This window comes from Geotrypetes seraphini, chromosome 7 (assembly GCF_902459505.1).
Source record: "Geotrypetes seraphini chromosome 7, aGeoSer1.1, whole genome shotgun sequence".
Taxonomy (NCBI): domain Eukaryota; kingdom Metazoa; phylum Chordata; class Amphibia; order Gymnophiona; family Dermophiidae; genus Geotrypetes; species Geotrypetes seraphini.
This window is the reverse complement of record NC_047090.1, coordinates 114,517,522-114,524,231: the sequence shown is the minus strand read 5'-3', so window position 1 is coordinate 114,524,231 and position 6,710 is coordinate 114,517,522.

The window sequence follows — 6,710 nt, the reverse complement described above, 5'->3', positions numbered from 1 at the left end:
CACCCTCGCTACACCACTGCACATAATTGAAAAAATGAAGGAAGAGGGTGGGAAGATCTTACATGGAGATGAAGAGATTAAAAACTAATTTGTTACATTTTCTCAAGAGTTGTATACTGATTCTGAAGTTATGGGGGAGGGAGGGAACAAAGCCCTCGCTGCAGAAACAGTCAATGGTTGTCCAATTGAACATTGTTTTTAGTCTACAACATTTATTAGAAGGAATTATTAACTTCATAGCCTGTGATGACTGTAGGTCCCTATTTAGTAAGTGAATGTAAGAAAACAAATATGAAGCAAGTCTGTACAAAATCTTGAAAATTGTAATTAATAATTTTAAATCCAATTCTCGCTTTGCACAGAAGTTACCTCATTAGATATGGTGTTACATGATCCGAACCTTTTCCATTACATATCAGTTTGGCTGCCACATTCTGTATGGATTGCAGTCTCTTAACTTGTCTCTCTGAAAGACAGCTAAACAAGATTACAATAGTTTAGATGAGATGATCATTGCTTGAATCACAATCTGAAATAATTGCTTGTCTAAGTATTATTTCTTATAATGCAATATCTTCCTGACTATATTACTAATTTGACCTGACATGATCAATCCTGAATCTAATACATTTCCTACAAGCTCTATCTCTTTTTTAATTGGTACACCAGAACCTGCTAATTTGGCCTCATCTCAGGTCTAGTATGTATTACGTAACTTCATAATGTATTGGATGAGCAAGAGGACGTACAATGCAAGAGAGAGGCTTGTGCCATTCCTCAACAATCAGCAGCATCTCTGATTATTATGGAACAGTATTAAAGGGACAAGAAACAAATTAATTTACTAAGCATACTTTCTATAATCTGAATGAATGTGGAAGAGAAGGCAAAGTTGCTGTCTAGTTGGTCCCTCTTAATTGAGAGTATTTATCAGGATTGGATTTGGACAAGCTAGGATTGACTAATGATGTCCGGGGAGGATATTATCCTTCATGGATTTACAGAGAATGGTGTTGAAGGATTCAGAAGTTTACCATTATATTTAGATGAAACATTATTTAAGGAGAAGCAGCAATTAAACAAGGAGGTAGCTCCTCTTGAGCAACTATGGTTAGAAAGAAGATTTTCTGAGGGCTTATTTTTAAAATCTATGGGCTATTAAGGGGAACTGATTTTAGAAACTACACTGTAGACAGTGACGTCTCTAGACAGAAATATTTGGTGTGGCAACAAGAAAGAGGCCAGCCAAAGCAGCATTTCCTCACAAATACTTAATCTCTAAAAGACACTATAAGAAGTCCCAAGGGTCATCTATATATAAAGAATCCCCTAAAAGAAGGTGAATCAGGCAGGTGCACAGGAAATGTTTTTGTCAATCCTCCCTGTCAAGGGTAAAGACCAAGGCAGAGAAGCTTGCATCCTGGAGACACCATCCATTCAACCACGCATTCATCTAGAGTGTTTTGGCTTCCTGGACCATGGGAACATTTTCCAAGGTCTGCTGAGCAGAGATGGTGTGCATCTTTCAAAAAAGGATCTTCAGCAGCAGACTGGCTAACCTACTGAAGAAGGCTTTAATCTAGAATCATTGGGGCTTTGTGATCAAAACCCTGAGGTAAGTAAAGCATTAAGGAAAGATTAGGTTCTTACCATGGTAATCTTTCTAGTACACAGACACTTTATTCTTGAACTTGTGGGTCAATCCCTTCTCACAAGAATTCTTGTAGAGGGCCTCATTCTTTTGCTCTGCCTCCCATCCCTCTGAGCTGTCCTCCAGTTCCTCAGTTCATATGAAAGCAGATGGTCAGCCCTGGACAGAAAATAGAATAGGGAGGGATATGGGAACTCTCCCTGAGAAACATGTCTGTTCTGCTCATATCAAAAACATATAACAGATAAAACAAAATTTAACCATTTACAATACATAACAAGGTGAAAACAAGTCACGAACCTGAGCGCAACCTGCAATAAGGGTGTGGAAGATTCTACAGATACCCTCTAGATTCTTCAATGAGACAGTCATGTTCTCTTTTCTGTTAAGGCTGGATAAAGGAAAGATGATGTATGGATTCCTCAGCACATTTGAGGCAGTAAGCAGGCCAATGAGCTTCAGGAATAAAGTGTCTGTCTACTAGGAAGAAGATTAATGAGGTAAGAACCTAATCTTTCCTTCTAGCTGTGGCAGGGATGCTTGGTTGGTCATGTGGTAACCCGCCAGGGTACCATGCCATAATGAACAAAGTTGTGGCCTCTGCAATATCACAGTGGCTCCCATGCCTACTGCTATACTCAGACTGTACTACTCGCAGCTGTGCAAAAATCAAACAGTCAAACTCTTGTCAGAAAAACAAAATTCTGTTTAATAATGTTTCACACTTCACGTGAGATGGCACAACAGTAGTTTGTGAGGGGAACAAATAACCCAATTCTTTCTTTAGAATTCACACAGTTCTGGTTAGAACATAACTTCAGCAAACTGGCCTCAAACGTGTGCACAATTACCAGTTCAAACGTCTGTAGACCTCAGACACAACAATAGTTCCACTTTAGAAACTTCCCACAAAGAAAGGCATGACAATGTGAGCATTCAACTTTCTTGCTTTCTTAAAAAGGTCAGGTAACAGTCCTATCCCTTTAGCTTGCACACCTCAAACTCGGAAGGAAAACAAACAAATAGTTTCTTTTCACAACTCCTGTTTCAAACTCTTAGGCTTTGCTTTTGCTGCAGCTGGTAACCAGCCTCAATTACTAGACAGCCTGAATGGGAAGAGCAAAAACCCTTCAGATGGATTCCTCCCGCACAATCTGTAAAGCACACAATTATGCAAACGCCAGTAATGCTGCATTCCCTTAGAATCAAACTGATTTTAAGAAAGGTTTGGACAATTTCCTAGAGGAAAAGTCCATAGTCTGTTATTGAGAAAGAAATTGGGGAAGCCACTGCTAGGCTGGATCAGTAGCATGGAATATTGCTACTCCTTGGGTTCTGGTCAGGTACTAGTGACCTGGATTGGCCGTTGTGAGAACAGCTACTGGACTTGATGGACCATTGGTCTGACCCAGCAAGGCTATTCTTATGTTCTTATGACTATAGTAATCCACCTTTATCACAGTGTCCCTAATGACTTGGAATAGTGCAGTAAGTGAAAACAAAGTTTTGAAAGAAAACAAAACACATTCTTCAGGCAAAAATGGTTGTCTCCTTAAGGTTTCAGTTAATAATCTTAAGTGCTCTGCCCAAGCAACTGGCACAAGCACACAAAAAGAAACAACTCTCCTTCATGCAACAGAAATATTGCGCAAACTTAAAGTTCAAAACACTCTAACTTGCATTGACTATGGTCACATGTCCATGTTCTCCTCCTCTTTCTCCAGTTCTGGACAAGGCGAATTCTCCCATTGCATGGCAAGGTCAGGGCAGCTACCTCCTGCCAAGGTCTCTTCCTCTGGGCTTAATTCCTCCATCTCCCAGTCACCTGCATGATGTTGGCTTTCCTCAAGCTCCTCCCCCTCTCATATGGGAAGCTTACTGGAATAAAGGGCTCTGTATTACTTCACCCCACCCCCTTAGCAGCTGCAAGCAAATTCTTAAAGGGGCCATCACTCCTCAATCTGGGTTCTAAACTGGTGCTTCTTAAAGGCACAGTAATAAACCTCTGGGTTTTGATGTACCAAGGGCTGGTGATTCTAGTAACACCACTCTGGCCAAGGCAACTATGGTATGCAGACCTGGTCCATCTGCAAAGGGACCAAGGTCTCAGACTTGAATATCCCCAACTGCTCATGCAGAGCCTAATTGCCCTGCAGGATCCAGAATGTTGGAACTGCAAAGTTCCAAGCAGTTGATTGACCACATTCTCTGAGAAGGCTGACATCCGTTTTCAGGATGACTCATGTGGAGATGCAAAGGGGAACTCCTCTGGTTAGAGACTGAGGCTCCAATAACCAGGCTAGACTGCAATCTGCTTCCACTGTCCAAGGCAGTTGCTAATGGAGCGCATCCCTCTGTGGACACCAGCAGGAGAGGAGTGCATCCTGAAATGGACACAAGTGCACCCTTGCCTAGGGGACCATGTCCATGGTCACAACCATTGATCCCAGCACCTGCAAATAATACTAGGCTGTTGGAGCCGTCACGCTCCAAAACTCAGAAACTCCCAATCTAACGTATAAGCTTCTCTCTGCAGGCTTTCAGGGGTAACACCTTGTTCTCCCTTGTGTCGAACTGGACTCCCAGATACTCCAAGCATTGGCTCTAGGTGGCTTTTCCAAAAGTTGACCACCCAGCCTTGTCTCTACAGTAGCTGAATCACTCTTTGCACAGCTGTTCTTTCTTAGGATTTGGATTGGACTCTAATCAGCCAATTGTCCAGATACGGATGTACTTGTATACCCACTTTGCGCAAGTGTGCTACAACTATAACCATCACCTTAATGAAGGTCTGTGGTGCCGTGGCCAGCCCGAAGGGTAAGGCCATGATGAAGTGTTACTCCAGCACATGGATTAACAAAAAATTCCTGTGCTTGTGTCTTTTTGCTGCCTCTCGGGCCCAACAAACCGGCCAGAGATCTCACCCCTCTTCCCCCACCGGACCTCATGTATGCAAATAGGGGAGAAAATCAATTGGCCCTGATCCTGGAAAAACCACCACCTAGCTACTCAATCTGCACTCAAGCCCACTTCGGATGAACCTGAGAGCGAGCCTTGCTCCTAAGGGATCAGTCCCTGAGCCCCAGAACCTTTACTGCGGGCTGTCCAAGTGGGTGCACTGTAAAGCAGCCTGCCCCTTGGAAGCAAACCCTTGACCTCAAAGTCTGTGCTCTCCCGTAGCCAGAGATGCCCCAAGATTGGGATCCTCTGCAGCACCGAAAAGCCTTGCAAACAGTCAGCAAAAAAACATGAAATTAATTTAAAAATAAACACAAGCAGAGAAGACAGGCTCCTATCACGTGTAGAGAGACAACTGAGGAATTGGAGGACAGCCCAGAGGGATGGGTGGTGGAGCAAAAGAATGCTAATGAGGCTCTCTACAAGAATTCTTAAGAGAAGGGATTTGACTACCCACAGGTTCAGGAATAAAGTGTCTGTCACACTAGAAATACCTCTACACAAACAGGAAAAAGGGTCAATGTCTGGAAGCAGTATATACTAGAAACATAGAAAAATGACGGCAGAAAAGGGCCATAGCCCATCAAGTCTGCCCACTCTAGGCCCTCCCCCCTAACTACCCTCTGAGAGATCACACTCTGATGTCCCATCCCCTTAACTCTACCCTCTTAGAGATCCGACATGGGCATCCCATTTATTCTTAAAATCTGGCACACTGCCGGCCTCGATCACCTGCACTGGAAGCTCATTCCAATGATTAACCACTCTTTCAGTGAAGAAATACTTCCTGGTGTCGCCATGAAGTATTTCTTCACCGAAAGTGTGGTAAATAAGGTTCTGTATCCTAGAGGCTTTGATAGAAGAAGTGGATTTAGATTTAGTGGCAATCATTGAGATGCAGTTCATGGAGAACCTTGACTATGATATAGTTATACAGGGCTATAATCTGTTAAGGAAAGATAGGATAGGAAGGGGAGTGGCATTATATGTTAAAGATCATATTAAATAAGCAATCGAACAGTGGAGATGTAAAAAAAACCCCATAGGTGTGCTGGTCTAGTCCAAAAACTCTGCTTTATTCATTTAATGACTCTACACGTACGTTTTTCGGCTCAAGCAACTTTCATCAGGAGTCGATAGAATATTGACACACAAATAAAATTATGTTAAAAACCAAAAATATAATGATAAAAAACATTTTAAAAAACACTAAAAAATGTAAGTTAAAACAAATTACCCACATTCAATCCAGGGATCAGTCAAAAACTATGTAATTGCTCTTTTAAATTAAACTATTAGATAGATTTCTTGAAGACCCAAACAGTGGGCAAAAAAAGGCCTCAGTTAAGCTTTATATGGCCCACAAAAATACTCCCAGTTAGAAAACTCCTCAAAATGTTCTTTCTTTAAAGTCTCCAAAAATGCCAGTGCTAACATCAAAAAAATGAAACCACACACTTAACTTGCTCTGGCTCCGATTTGTCCTCCATTGATCTTTCACAAGTTATTATTCATCAGCATCTCCAACTGCTGATCTAGCTTTGCTCTAGACCAGTGGTTCCCAACCCTGTCCTGGAGAACCACCAGGCCAATCAGGTTTTCAGGCTAGCCCTAATGAATATGCATGAGAGAGATTTGCATATAATGGAAATGAGAGGCATGCAAATCTGCTCCATGCATATTCATTAGGGCTATCCTGAAAACCTGATTGGTCTGGTGGTCTACCAGGACAGGGTTGGGAACTACTGCTCTAGATGACAAGTAGAGAAGTAAGGAGGATGGATAGAGTCAGTGGTTCCCAACCCTGTCCTGGAGGAACACCAGGCCAATTGGGTTTTCAGGCTAGCCCTAATGAATATGCATGAAGCAAATTTGCATGCCTATCACTTCCATCATATGCAAATCTCTCTCATGCATATTCATTAGGGCTAGCCTGAAAACCCGATTGGCCTGGTGTTCCTCCAGGACAGGGTTGGGAATCACTGGGATAGAGACATCTAGGTTTTACTTCCATTGAAAGTAAAACCCGGATGTCTCAATCCGTTGTTTATCTGGAGCCATATGGTATCCCTAACCCAGGGACCTCAAAGTCCCTCCTTGA